The sequence below is a fragment of the Aptenodytes patagonicus genome, chromosome 2, assembly GCF_965638725.1.
Source record: "Aptenodytes patagonicus chromosome 2, bAptPat1.pri.cur, whole genome shotgun sequence".
Lineage (NCBI taxonomy): Eukaryota > Metazoa > Chordata > Aves > Sphenisciformes > Spheniscidae > Aptenodytes > Aptenodytes patagonicus.
In genome coordinates, this window is record NC_134950.1 from 169268499 (window position 1) to 169283153 (window position 14655).

The following is a 14655-nucleotide window of genomic DNA, read 5'->3' on the forward strand; positions in this document are numbered from 1 at the left end:
GACTGTTTTAAAAATAAACCTGGACGAGCTTTCAGAGAAAACCATGCATTTATTAGAAAACCCGGACAGCTGGGGAGGAAGAGCTTGTAATAACCATTTTGTGTTTAGCTTAACTTGCAGTGGGGCCTCAGCCGAGCTCCTTGGGCGACCCCAGGCATCATTAAAGGCAGGCGGCAATTTTACTGCTTGACTGGCAGCAGCCCTGACAGATACCTGGAGATGAGAGCAACAGGGAAAGCACCCAGACCCAAAGAACACTGTGGCGGGGGACAGTGGGGCTCTCACTCCGGAGCAGCAGAGGATGGGATCATCCTTTCTGCTCCCCCTGCATCCTTCCTCAGAATCATCCTCAGGCTCGTCCTGGAGTTTACCCACCTTGTTTTCTTGCAGACATCTGATGGCAGGCAGTAAATTAGGTGTCTGTGAACCCAATCCCACCCATGAACTGACGCCTACCACTGCACCCAGAAGCAAAGAGTGGCGGACGTAGGAGCCAAGCACATAAGCATGGACACAAGTGATTTATCGTGGGGTAGCACATGGCAGCGGTGTGTTACGGCTCAGCAGTAGCTGTCCTGGCACAGGCTACTCCCCTGCGGTCCTTCACGATCATGCAGAGGAAGAGAAAGGAGCTGTTGTCCATACGTTGAACGAGTACGGACACCAAAGCTACCCCTCCATGCTGGCTGAGCATGGCTGGGTGGAGGTAAATATCCAGGAGGGAAAATGATGCCATGAGACATGAGCCTGGTCCTAACCTGGCTTTGCACCCCTTTTATATGGAGACATAAAATTATGCCCTAGGGTTTCCAGGGCACAAGCTGGGCTTTGAGCCCATCGCCCGTGCCAGATGCAGGGTGGGAGCAGCCACCAGCATCAGCCATGGGCACAGCCCCACGCGGGAGCAAGAAGGGAAACGTGCCCTGCTCTGTTCTCCACGTCGAGCCTTTCTGGAATGTGATTTTACTCACGCTGCTTCTTAGGACGGGAGCCAAACAGCTCTGGTTTGCTCAGCCCTCGCCTTCGCGCTGCCCCGGGAGGTAGCAGCACGGTCCGAGGCTCGAGATGCAGTGAAATTCTTCTGCTGTCGAGGGCTCTCGAGAGCAGGCAGATGGAATTTTCTAACCCTGCTATTTCTAGATCAAACAATTCCTCTGCGAACCCAAACCCCTAAGTCTTCACACGCCAGACCGAGACTGCGGGAGCACTCTGCAGATGGTGGCGAGGGCTGTTATTCTTGTCCTGTAGCTGGAGAAACTGAGGCAGGGAGCAGAGAAACAGCTCACTCTAGGCTGGGTAATAAGCCAGAAGAAGAGGTGGGGAAGGTCTCCTCTCTGCCCTCAACTTACCTGGCGAAGAACAACAGCCCTCAAAGCTGCTGGGACCAGAATGCCCATCTCCTGCCCCAAAAGTGATGCCTTGGACCCAATGGTCAGTACAGAAATGCTGCTGCAGATAGGACAACTCATCCACTGCAGAAGAACATGGAAAGCAATCACCACAGACCTATTCTTTATTTACTGAGGAAATTGGATTTATTCAGGCGTGAGACGGGAAAGCATCCCCTCTGAGTGCCTTTTGGCTTCTTCAGACTCAGTGGATACACTTTAAAGTGTCTTTAACCCTTCTTCTGATTTGTGCCCACATGCAGATATAGGCAAAATGGGGCGTTAAATGATTTGCAGGATTAATCCGGGCACTCGGCCAAGCTCCAGCTGACAGGGGTCTGGGAAGGGAAGACCCCGCTGGGTGCAGCAATGGCCCGCTGCGGGACACGGTGCATCCGTCTCTGGAGCATCTGGGTCCGGCCGAGGCGGGGCTGGGGCTTGGATCGAGCACACATCAGCCCCAGCTTGGCTGGCCCCATGCAGGCATTCAGCCACCTCCTGGCTCCCATCTGCATCCCCAATCAGCTGCAAGCCCCAAATTGTTCTAAAACATGGGCTTCAAATGTCCTGTAGAGCAGTTCATTTATAATTTCAGTGCTCACCTAAAGGATTTATGAGGTCTACACCGGGGATAATTTACCATTTTGCAAGTGTTATTCAAGGACACAGTTCCCAAAGCTCAGAGTCACCTCCCAACAGCAGTTTTGCTGGGGCACGGAGGGTCTGACCAAGGCAGGGGTGGCTTTTGGAGTAAATATTCAAGTTTTGATCTGATATTAGTCAGGGTTGTTAGCAAAGCACCCACTGTCTCCTCTGGGAAACACATTTTGGAAAGGCGCACCCGATGATAGCCTTGGTTCAAAACACTCACAAACCTCCTGAGTGAGGGAGAAGGAAAGAAATTGCAAAATAATCAAAGTGGCAGGTTGTTGCTTTGAGAAGACCACCTCCGGTTATCAGCCACCAGCCCGAGCTGTTGGTCCTGCCATTGACACTGTGGCTCAGCCCTCCGTGCACATCTGGATCTGCAGGAACATCTGTAGGAAACAGCCTCGAGCTGTTTCTGCCCCCCTGGGACCCCGCTGTTGCCTCTGTGTATGATCACACCTTGACGTTATTAATGTTCCTGTGTGTCCACCCGCTCTCCTGGCACCGTATTTGAAAGCAGGAGCTGAAGGAAATGGGTTAAAAAACCCTCCTACAATCAGTTCGGTTAAACTTCCAGTGCTCACTGGCTAGGAAGACCACACTGTGAGATTTCAGTGCCTTTAATTGCTTGGGGTGGTCAGTACACTATTATATTTTGAAATCAATTATAAGGCAAACAAGCTTCCAAGGAAGGATTTGTTCACACCGCTTTTGCTGCTGAATAGGGCGGTACTAGGAAAAGACTATGTCTCACCTCCTCAAAACGCCAACTATCAGAGCACAAAAAATGGATTTTTGCACCTTCTGTGTGCTTTAGACCTAATTCCTCCACACAATGGAAAAGTTACACAGTCCAGCTCCCTGGGGAGAAAAAAAACCTGTGTGGATCTGCAGCAGGTAGATGGATTAGATTAGGTGGTTCATGTAGTTAAATTACCTGCCGGAGAGATTGCATGAGAGGACCCACCATCCCTCTGGGTTTGAAATCCATTCATTCACAGTCATCTATCTTCGCACGTCATCTCCAGACTAGCTGACATGCAGTGTATGAAACGCACGTGGGGTACAAGTTGCACTTTGAAACAGCTATAAAGGAGGAACTGGACCTCTCAACCCATCAGCAGCACTTAAAATAGTGAAAATCGTGTGTAGCCAGGCACAGGAATGAGCTGTTGGCTCCACGTTCGCATCACGGTTACTTCCCAAAACCCGCTGACCCCTCTGCGCGATCGCAGGCACAACTGTTGGAACTGGGAAAACTTTAAAACCGGAGTCTAAAATAAGCAGAAGGAGGAAAAAAATAAATAGAAAAAAAATCTGTGCTAGCTGCATGTCCTCCCTTTCTGCACGGTTCCTACACCGTTGCTTAAACTGCAGGGAAAACAATGGGAAAAAAATCTACTTACAGAGACATGGTGCTTCTCGTGGCGGCTTTCCCTCCTCCGCTGACATTCCTGTGCCGCCAGCCCTCCGCCTTGCCCTAGATAAACTCCCGCCGCCTCGGTCCAGCCATGCCCCAGCAGCTGGAAACCGGAGCCCAAGGGAAGTATTTAATGTGCTGTCAAACCCCGCCTCTGCGGCGGCCGGGCACCCACCGCCGGGAGGTCCTGCCCGAGCTGCCTGCACCCCTACGGTCGGTCCCACCGCCGCTCGTGGCTCCTCTTTCCCTCGCCAAGCCCTGGGAGAAGGAGGGAAGGCGCTATATATATATATATACCGGGGAAGAAAGGGGCATTGGTTTTAAATCCAAACAAGCCGCCGGGTCTGGTTTTAGGAACGCTGCCTGGAATTTTGCTGCCGAGCTCTTGAGCCGGTTGGAAGTAAATTAATAGCATCAGCTAGTGGCACTGGTAACAGATTTGTAAGACAGAGAGCATGACTAATAGGGAACATGTGGAAAACACATTTTGGCAAAAGTTCCTGGGTTGCTGGGGGAAAAAAAATAATAAAAAAAGAGGCAAGGCTCACTAGTGAGAAAAACCGCTCTGAAGCTCCAGCTTTGCTGCACCCCTGGGTAAGGCTTTCTCCGAAAGAGGTGGCGCACCTCTCTCCAAGCTGGTGGATGGGAGCAGAGAGCAGATGAAGGATGGGGAAGGGGTTTTGAGCACACACGGAGACTTTTTGGCTTCTTTGCAGAAGCAAGAAGAAATAAGAATAGCACATGAAGCCTAAGGCAAGTGGAGAAGAAAACCTCCATCCTGATGGTCCAAGGATCATCTCTCATCCCTGCTCCATCCATGGGGAGCTTTGGCATTGCCGCCCCAGCGGGATCAGGGCTCCAGGTAGCTGCTGAGATGCAAATGGAGAGTCAAGGCAGAAAGTCTCCCTGAGGGCCAGTGAGGAGGAGAAGGAAGCGACAACGTCAGCCAACAAGTCATGAAAAGGATCAGACCCAGCCTTTGAGGAGAGAAGGCACGGGAAGATGTACATTTTGATCAAGGGGGACTTTTGAAACCATATGGTTTATGGGGAACTTTCATCCCTGGCCCTGACAAAGCAGGATATTCACTCTGCTCTCAGACCTCGGGTTTCCCAAAGAGCCCGAAGGGACACGGAGGGGCAATTCCTGCTCGCTGGAGCATCTCGCGCCGACGTTCTTGCGGGCAGCAGCATCTCCTGCACTGCTCCACGCTGGCTAATGCTTCGGCCGGACCGCTGAAAGTTGCTCTGCCAGAGCCCAGGAGCATGTGAGCCTCTGCTGACACCAGAGCTCGGCTGCGTGACACAACCCCATTGCAGCTAATGGGGTCTCCAGGGGGGCTAGCGTTTCTGGGCACATTGCAGTAACTTTCCTGAAGGTTTTAAGTTATAAACTAATTATTCATACACAGTGATAAGTTAATTCACTGTTCGGAAGCAGCCATCTATGATGGGCAAGCGGAAAAGCCCTATCAGCTAAGTTAGGTGTAGAGATGAACATATGCCACACTAGGGAAACCAGAGTTTGGGAGGCATTTTGGGGGAATAAGCCTCTAAAGAAGTTAAATTATCACAACCCTGGCTGCATGCTTCAACTTAAGCACATAGCACACCGACAAAGCTTGCGCTCTCAAAGGACATGTGGAGATAGGGAGCTGGTTTCAGAGGAGAGAACCAGGGATGGAGATCTCCTCCAGCAACACCCCGACCTCCCTGGAGATCTCCCATCAGGACCCCTCTGAGGGGGAGAAAACGTGCAGCGAGCCAAGGCCACATTACCCCTGCGTGTTCCCGGGGTTGGGTTTGGCCTCCAGCATGCCGGGGCAGTGACCTCCTTGCCCACATGGTCCTTCAAGTCTGGAGACAGTGTGGCGGGTCACCTCGTGGTCACCTCCACAGGGGCCACTGCGTGGTCCTTGGGTGCGTCCCCCCCAGGCGGGGACCCCACAGCTTCCAGCACATGTCACACCATCTACTTCCAAAAGACAAGTCCTACGAGATCCATCAGACCTGAGGGACGGCCACCAAGATCTCGTTCCCATCAAAGAACTGTGGCGAACTTCCACCCGCTCCAGCCAGTGGAGGATGGAGCTGCAGAGGAGTATTATTAGTTATTTAAAAATAACTAGCTGAGAACAACTTCCAGGCTCTGCAGGACTGCGGGCAGCAACTTTGAGATAAAAGGCAGCTCAGCACGGTCCCTGTCCCGTGGGTCATGCAGCCTTTCCAGGCCCTTTGCTTTCTAACCGTGCGGGTTATTTATACACACAGCAATCTCGTCTGGTGGAAGTTTTCTCTGGGCATCTGTGCTTCAGGCGAGCCGAGCAACATCTGCTCCAGCCTCCTGCCCAGCAGGTCCGGCCATCACACTGGCAGGTATCGAGTGGTTCCCGTCACCAAACCATCACCCATGGGCCAAACCATCACCCAGGGAAGGAGGCAGAGGGCTGGAGGCAGAGCCAGACCTGTGCATTTTCTCCTGCACGCTTTAGCTGGGTTTTCACCGTCCGAACAGGTTGTGTGAAAGCCAAAACCTTCGCTGCCGTCAGTAATAACAGAGAATGGCAGGAGCATGCACACTGTTATAAATAGTTTGTGTTTTCTTCCTCGCAAGGACGACACTGGAGAGCAAACAGAGCTTTTCTAGCCATAAATTAATATACAGGCTAAAAGAGTAATAGGCACCTTTTCACTCCTGACCCGCCCCTGCGGCGTCCCATGTCCTCGATTTAATGCTTGGCACTGAGAAAAGGCAATAAAAGAGAGGGTGGAAACAGAGGGGGAACGGGTGTGATGAAGCCTTGTACGATTCTGGCTGCTGGTGGGAGTCACCTCTCCACCCAGGCACCGCTCACGTTTCATAGTAGTGATCTATACGTACTTCTCTTAGATGTCCTGCTGAAATAAATAAGTGCTGTCACTAATGGTAATGAGATCTGGTATAACGTCTCCCTGCTACGTCAGTGATGAGTAGCAACCATAATTATCCATTCTGGCCACAAACCTACGAAGCTCTGTACTGTATTGCGCTGAGAGTTAATTTTCTTCTCTAATTTTCACCTTTTGGATTTTCATTTGATCTGTTTTAAAACTAAATGAAACGAAGAAACGCATCTTTGTTCAAATGATAAGCCCGCTTTTTAAAACAAAGACCCAGGCAGCAACGTCACTGTGTAGAGACAAATGTCACAAAATTGAAATAAATTAAGAATGTCAAGTCTTTATCTTATTAGAAATTGTTGGACTGGGGCTTAGGAGATTACAGAATTTCATGTCTGAGAAGCAAAAACGTTTGAATACCACAAATGAGGGCAAAGACTGAAGCAGCAGTTTTAATTCATATCTTTTCTTCTTCAACTAACTTCACTAACCTTTTTTCTCTGACCTTCGGACGTGGGGTGCGGGACACATCTTCACCCTTGGTGGCCGTGGGTGCCATCCGCTTTGAAAGCGGTTTGTGATGGAAAGGGTGACAAAGGCACTGCCTGAAAGGACATATTAGACTTGGAAAATATTCTACCTCTTTTGCATAATCTTAAAGTCCACTGCAGAACTGCTGAATTTTGTTGTTATTATTATTATTCAGTAATTTGGTGGCAGTTAGAGAGAAAAAGGGATCTGGGGGGTTACAGCTTTGCCAGTGAACGACAGAGTCGCAGAAAGGCATGCTGAGGTCTTATCTTTGCAAGCAAAGGCGGCACTTTAAAACATTGCAGCTACACAGAAAGAGTCAGGTTTTAATCTCATTAGTGTCTCTGGTGTGGCTGGACTGTTACTTGCAGCCCCATGCCTTTAGCGGAGCACCACAGTTCTGGAAATGGCTTTAAACTGAGATTTTTTTCCCTAGACATAAAGATGTGCTTCAGGGAGTGGCAACCTCCTTTCTCAACGCGTCCTCCTTTCCTCCGATCCCCTTGTCCTGCTGTTATCCTCGCTGTCTTCAGAGCAGCTGGTCCTCGAGCACACAGGTGTGGGGGGATTGATGGGTTTGGAAGAGGACTCGGGGTCATTTTTTACAAGTTTGGTTCAAGTCAGCATTGCAACTTTGACATTTCTAATGCCTTGTCCCCAGGCACATGCCTGGTTGATAGGACCAGGTAAACCAAGCGCTGCAGAGAGGTCCAAGCATGTATCTCACTGGGGCATCTTCAAGGCTGCCTTCCATTTCCTGATGGGAAAGAGGCCATCAGCACCCATCGGAGCTCCTTCTTCATGCCTGGAGTCTCCAGAGCCTTCAGCAACCCAAGGACCCAAGGTGTGTCATTGCCCCGGTGGTGTGCTGGCTGGGCTGGGGACTTCTGCTGGGACGGAGAGCCGTGTCTCTTGTGTTAAGGTGCTTTGGGACAGGCCAGTCCCTTCCAGCAAGGGCAGAAGCAACGTACTGGGATAGGACTTGGGTTTATGGGTGGAGGGACCATGGCTTGGGACAGCCCCTGTGCCCAACCACAGAAACAGCCCATTCACTCATGAAACAGTAACTGAGCCAACACCCCCGTTTATGGCTGATGGCATCAAGGCCAACTGTGGACGACCCGGGGACCCGTTCAGGAGCTGCGACGCAGAGACAGGAGGGAGTGGGTGGGGACGGCCACAGTGCTGCTCAACTCAACCACCCCAGCCAAGGACCCCCGAGCTCCCTTTCATAGAATCATAGAATAGAATCATAGAATCATTGAGGTTGGAAAAGACCTCTAAGATCATCGAGTCCAACCAGCAACCCAACACCACCACCCACTAAACCATGTCCCTAAGTGCCTCATCTACTCGTCTTTTAAATACCTCCAGGGATGGGGACTCCACCACTTCCCTGGGCAGCCTGGTCCAATGTTTAACCACTCTTTCAGTAAAGACATTTTTCCTCATGTCCAATCTAAACCTCCCCTGGCACAACTTGAGGCCGTTTTCTCTCGTCCTATCACTTGTTACTTGGGAGAAGAGACCGACCCCCACCTCACTACAACCTCCTTTCAGGTAGTTGTAGAGAGCGATTTCAGTCGCACCATGCTCCCTGGCTTAACCCAGGGGGGAAAAAAAAAAAAAATCTCAGTTGTGCAAACTTCCCTCCTTCACCCAGAGCTTTGGGCATTCTCCAAGATTTGGGACTAATCAGGGCTTGCATCGTAAGAAGTATGCCAAAACCTCAACTCTCTTAAAAAAAAAAATTTACAGGCGTCAGAAAAAGCTGTGCCAGCGTCTGTTGCTAAAATCTGCTTCATTGCAAATCTCTGTGCGGACTTTTCAGGACAGTGGTGACGACAACCCCAGCACAAATGTGCCATTTGAATGACAAAGAGCCAGGGCCTCTACCTATTCATCGTCAGTCGTTTTTCTTCTGCATCCAGCTCTGCTCGTTGGATGAACCCAAGAAGCTTTTGATCTGAATCAGGACGTTGCAGTCGGTCTCTGGCTCTTGCAAGGACCGAACGGAGAAAATCGGGTCTCACACGTTTTTCCAAAGCCCGTGGGGATTTTGGCTGCGTAACGTAAGGATGTTTGAAAACGAGGTGATGGCTGCTTTCTTTCATGCACTCTGAAAATATAAACTCTGGCTCTGAATTGCCATGAAATTTGGACCACGGTTGTGCCTCGGTTAGCCCAGAAGATAGGTCAGAAAACAGAATTTCTGTTAAGTTTGCATCGGTTTGTGATTGGAGCAAAAAGCCAATGCTGTTAGCAGAATGAATAATATTTCTGCTGAAAAACAGTGAAATGTTTCCTTTGGATATCACTGACTGATGACCATGGAAAGGTAAAAGCACTTCACTTTGAAAATGACAAAAGAAATAATCTGATATGGTGAAATAACAGTAAGATTTAAATTCCAAAGTACAAAAGCCCAGAGGAAGTGTTTAAGCCTGGGCTGGAGAGCAGAAGCGATTTATTCCAGCCCTTCCCAGCTGAAAATTTTGCTGTGATGGACACATTCTTGAGATAAATTTCAGTGTTGACAAAACCACATATTTTTTTCTGACGGGAACCTTTCTGCTGAAGTTTTCGAGGACGGCAAGATAACACAGGCCAACGTACCGAAAGGTGGCAAGAAGGGACTCACGGAGAGCCCCGGGGACGTGGATCAGCAAAGCCCTTTAGAGCATTTTTTCCCCGCGTCTGTTCCTGCTCCAAAGAAAGCATCTGCCTCAATAGTCAGAGGTCAGATCGAGCAATTATTCCCTTCTCTATTTGCTTCCCTTTCCTGAAGTAGCCGGAGAAGCAATGGGAATAAAAGGCCACCTCCAACCACACCCGTCGGGGTCGTACCTGGCGTTAGTGCTACCCACGTCCCTCCTGCAAACCCATCGCGGTTCCCCAAGCTCTCATAACAGGAAGCAATAAACTTTCCAGCCGGTGTTCCCAGCCCTGGCTGGCCTGCAGCACAACCCTGTGAAGCCAAGCCAGGCTTGACTTGCTGTAGACCTTCCTGAACTCGCACAAAAGAGTAAAAAAAAAAAAAAAAAAAATCAATAAAAATCAGAGGAAATCCATCCTCTGGCAAAAACGGCCGCGCAAAAGTTCACGGCGCATCACCTCCTCCTGCCGTTGCCCCCGTGGCCGCTCCTCCATCTGCAGTTCACCGAGCAGCGGTGCGTTAACGCAGGCAGGGGCAGAGGAAAAAGGCCAGGGTGCATGGGAAAAATTAGGGAATGCTGGAAAAAAAGTCAAGCGGACACATTTTTGGCTGCTCCAGAAAGGTGCTGGTTTTTTTTTTCCCCCCCTTTTTCCCTAACACCTGTGGATGGGCAGAGATGGTATGTTAGGAGGGAGGTTGGAAGAGCCCCAGGAAAAGGGGGCAGGAGCAAGGGGAGTGGGAACAGAGGTTGGAAGTTCAGCCATGGCTTCTGGGCTTGATTCAAGAGCTGCTGGGTGAGGTCCATGGCTCGCATCGAGCGGCCGAGAGGAATGGTTTCCATGCTTTTCAGCTGCGTGAAAACCATGTGCACAGTGTCAGTGGGGAGAGAGGGAAGGGGATGGGAGCAGCCAGCGGCTCTGCACATCTCAGACACAGCTTGAGAGTAAAGACAGCAACACCCCAAAGCAAAGGCGGAGCAGTTGTGTCCTCTGTGGATCCACACAAGCAAAGCAGGACACGCTCAACACCTCCTCCAGGTTTCCTCACCAAACCCCTCTTGCAAATACCCGAAAATACAGGTAGTTTTTGTTTTTCTTGTGGAAAATGCTTTGCACCCATGCAGGCGGGCTGCTGACTCTGAGAGTTTGACTCTATTTTTTGCAGCCGTGCCAATGAGAAAAACGTTAGTGTCATCTCCGTCATCACACGCCTCATCTGTCAGACATGGGGAAGTACAACGGCCACCACAACAGGCGGGACAACCTGTACACAACCAATGCTGGTCTGGTTCAACCAGCCCCATTATGTGTAGCAGCTCTCAGGACGGACTCTCCCACCAGGATTTAAACCAGGTTCATATGGGTTGGAGCAACCCAAGCAGACCCTGCCGCTGCCCTTGCCTCTGGCTGAAGGGCTCTTTTGCCCCTAGTAAAGGACAGTGTGACCCACCACTAACCATGGCCCCGTTTGCCGAAGTGGAGACCCAGCTCTACAGTTTCAAGCTCGGTCCTGGGCTGACAGCCACCCGCCCAAACCACAAGCGCAATATGGAAGAAGGTTCTGGATTGGGGATTTGGTGGAGGTTACTTTCACCCCTGAGTGCAGGAGAAGCCCAGCATGAGAACTGAGTCCAAAGTTATCTTTGTTTCTTTACTACCCCAAAAATACCTGTAATTTGCCAACCAAAGTGCAGGTTAGAGGAACAGTGTCTCAACCCTCACAAGGACAGGAGCTTGCAGTGAGCAAGTGCCCCGCAAATCGGTGCCGGAATGAGACCCACAGGATCCAGCCCAGCTACATGAACCAGGTCCAAGCTCTACCCGCCTTCACGTGATGTTCCCTCATCCAGCCTTGGCCATACATCGTGACTGCTGAACTATTGCCCTGTCCTACGCTGTCCTCCAGGCAGAACTCATGCCTTACTGCTTTAAACAACCGTGTGATTAAAGACCACGTGTGAGTGATTTGGAAGAGCTGCTATGCTCGTGAGCAGATTTAAGGTCTTTTTGCTTTGGTGTGCTGAGGGTGCCGAGTCCCACTCTGCGCTCTGCTCTACCAAGAACATAAGGGTGGTCTCCTAAACCCACCATCCAGCACCTCAGCAGGTGGCCTGGTTGCAGGATCTGAGGTGAAGCTCAAGGCGCAGGACTTGTAAGATGAGCCAAAATCTTATCTGAACTGGGACATGTGCATCTAAGACACCAAACCTCTCTGAACATCCCAACAGTCATCACGGGAGCATCTATTGCCCAACCTCCTGGCTTTGGAGGACCCTCAGACTTGTCAGGTCAGATATAGCCGTAACAGTGAGGCCACTCCACGACCCAAGTGTTGTGCAAACGGGGAAAAGGGCTGGGGACGGCTGCCAAACCCTTCCCTCCGCCGTAATAACCCATCCCTCCTCCCTCCCCGAATAAAATCCCTCCCCAGAATAAACTGCAGACCTGCCACCCCAAATCACCAAAACGTCCTCCTGAGCTCAGCCCTAGCTACCTGGACACCAGAGCCCTCCTCACAGGAAAAAAATCCAACATCAACTAAATAAGGATATTGAAGACGAGAAAGCAAACGCCAAAGCGAAAATACTAGACGCTTGGATGCGACTTTATAGCCCATTTTTCCATTACTAATAAGATCTAAACGTAGTTAAAAGAGAAGAGAGAGAGAGACTCGAACGTGATAATGAGGAAACAAACGGGTTGGACATGCTCTTGCCAACTGTTCTTAGATAACAGACAAAACAGAAAATAAAGAAAAAAAAGGAAACATTATTACTGCAAGTGCTTTCCTATCCTTCTGGCCGGGTTCCCAGCATGACCGGGGTAGGTTTCTACTCTGCTCACCCAGATTTACTGTTACACCAGTATCACCAGTAAATATTTAAATAACCGCTTAGGTAACTATTCATGGAAATAATTATGCAATCATGTTTACATGCAGAGAAGAGGAAGATGAGAGAGAGATGCCCAGAGGAGTGCCTGGCGCCAGGCGAGTGGTACGGTACCTTCCCTGGGAGCCCTGAGGATGGGAGCATCGGCGAAGGCTGGCCGGTCTGATCCGAAGGCGAGCGTGGGGTGGGAAAGGGACGGGAGCCTTCCTGGACGTGTTTATATAGGTGGGCCCCCACCCGCTGATGCCGGAGAGGTCAGCAGCTCATGCCTCACATCTGGACGCCACTGGGTCCCCCGTGCCAAGAAGGGAGTTTCATCCCCAAAGCTCGCAGGACTGGAGGGGTGTTCAATCAGTGTCCCTCCTTCCCCTCCAGAGGTAGATAGTGGGGTGGAGAAGGTGCCCTCAGGCTGGCATCCAGGTGGGAATGGAGCCAGTCCCATCTGGCCCTGGGCCATGCTGATGCTTGAAGCAAAGCTTGACTCTGAGATCTGCAGCACCAGAGGACCAAGCCTTTGGGCATCCAGTGGGGTGCTGGCAGCACCTTCTCCACCCCCTCCACCACACTGGGCATGAGCGCACACCTGCCTGTCTGCTGTGCTGGGCATCCAGCTATCCAAAACCTACACCGGTACCACCAAACCCTACACCAGCACCACCGAAACCTACACCGGCACCACCGAAACCTACACCGGCACCACCAAACCCTACACCAGCACCACCGAAACCTACACCGGCCCCACTGAAACCTACACGGGCACCACCAAACCCTACACAAGCACCACCAAACCGTACAACAGCACCAACAAACCCTACACCACCACCACTACACTGTACGCCGCCTCCATCAGGCCCTACACAGCCTCCACCAAACCCTACACCAGCATGACCAAACCCTACACCACCACCACCAATCCGTACACCACCTTCACCAAACCCTACAGCACCCCCCCCAACCCATGATGTCCCTAGGTTGGGACCATGAGCCTGAGGGTTTGCCATGGTCCCATCGTGCCTCATGCACTGGGCTAAGGCAGACACCCCCCAACCTTGCTGCCTGCCCCCTCCTACCAAAGGATGGACCAAGCTGGTCCCTGCTACCCAGTTGCCTTCACCCCACGCGGTGTCCTGCACCCCAGGAGATCTGGGCTGCAGCCAGGTGCTCTCAGAGGACCATCATGGGATGGCACCTTCCTCCCTGCAGCATTGCCCTCCTGGACACAGGACCCGCTGCATGACCCCCACTGTAGGAGAGCATAATCTCTTACGGTCTCAATCCTTAATGAACACACGGGGCTGTGCAGGTCGACGGTCCCGAAGTGGACAGCCACACTCGCTGCCCCTCGGGAAGCCAGCAGCAGGTTGTGCTCCAACGCGAGTGCGCACGCTGCTTTGCAACAGGTTGCTCCGGGGAGCGAGCAGCAATAAAAAGCTGGAGAGAAGAAAGGGTAATATCAAATCCAGCTGTGAAAACAAAGATTAAAACCCTCTGAGCCTACAACCTCCCTTGGCCAACGCGCGGGAAACAACGCGCCAACATTAATTCCTCTCCCCGTGTCCATCCAACAGACATTTTTTCATGAATGAGCCTGTTGAGGCGGAAGGGGAAGGAAGGGAGATGCAGGAGGAGGTGGTGGTCAGCCCTTCCACACCTTTTACACAGGGGAACCTCTGCAGTTCATGGAGAGGCAGGGCCATGGGTCTGAGCCAACGATGCTCTAGTGCTTGGGGCTGATCCACGACCTGAGACAAGTGGGCAGCTAGATGAGGTTTTTCTCTCTTTGCTTATACAACAATATACAGGCTGGTCCTGAAGGTAGAGATCTTCCCAAGAGAGCAGCAGGCACATGGGTGCATGGGTGCAGGTTTTGCCGGAGAAATGAGCGGCTCGGGTGCATGCTACCCTGCTCACACCAAACCCTCCACCGCCCACTGGGATGCGGTGGGCTACTGCTGCCAGAGCAGGTACCCCTGGCATCGCTAGGGCTTGCACAGGGGTCGAACACTCCCAGACCAGGTACTTGGCTGGTTCCCAAGCAGGGATGCGTGAAGCTCCACTGTGAGGCTGGGGATGGGACAGAGGGGATGCTACAGTCACAGTTTAATCTGCAATAATGCTAAAATCCCCCCACGACATGCAGCAAGCCCCTTCCTAGTCTCCCAGTCTTGTGCTCACATTTCTTTTCTTCCATGCTCTCTGCCAGCCCAGAGCCAGTTCAGCCTCCTCTGCTAATTTGAACATTG

At 51.4% G+C, this 14655-nt stretch overlaps 1 protein-coding gene across 3 annotated transcripts in view; it reads right to left on the reverse strand.

The window, feature by feature from the left end:
- GJC2 (gap junction protein gamma 2) overlaps positions 1-14655 on the reverse strand; it is a 34968-nt gene that overhangs the window by 7589 nt on the left and 12724 nt on the right. Inside the window, exon 1 of one of the 3 annotated variants that reach the window (XM_076332068.1) lies at positions 3443-3487. The exons of the other annotated variants lie outside the window; for them this stretch is intronic. The gene's annotated coding sequence lies outside the window, so the exon portion shown is untranslated. Of the gene's footprint in view, positions 1-3442; positions 3488-14655 lie in introns of those variants that run through there. 3 annotated transcript variants of the gene reach the window in all.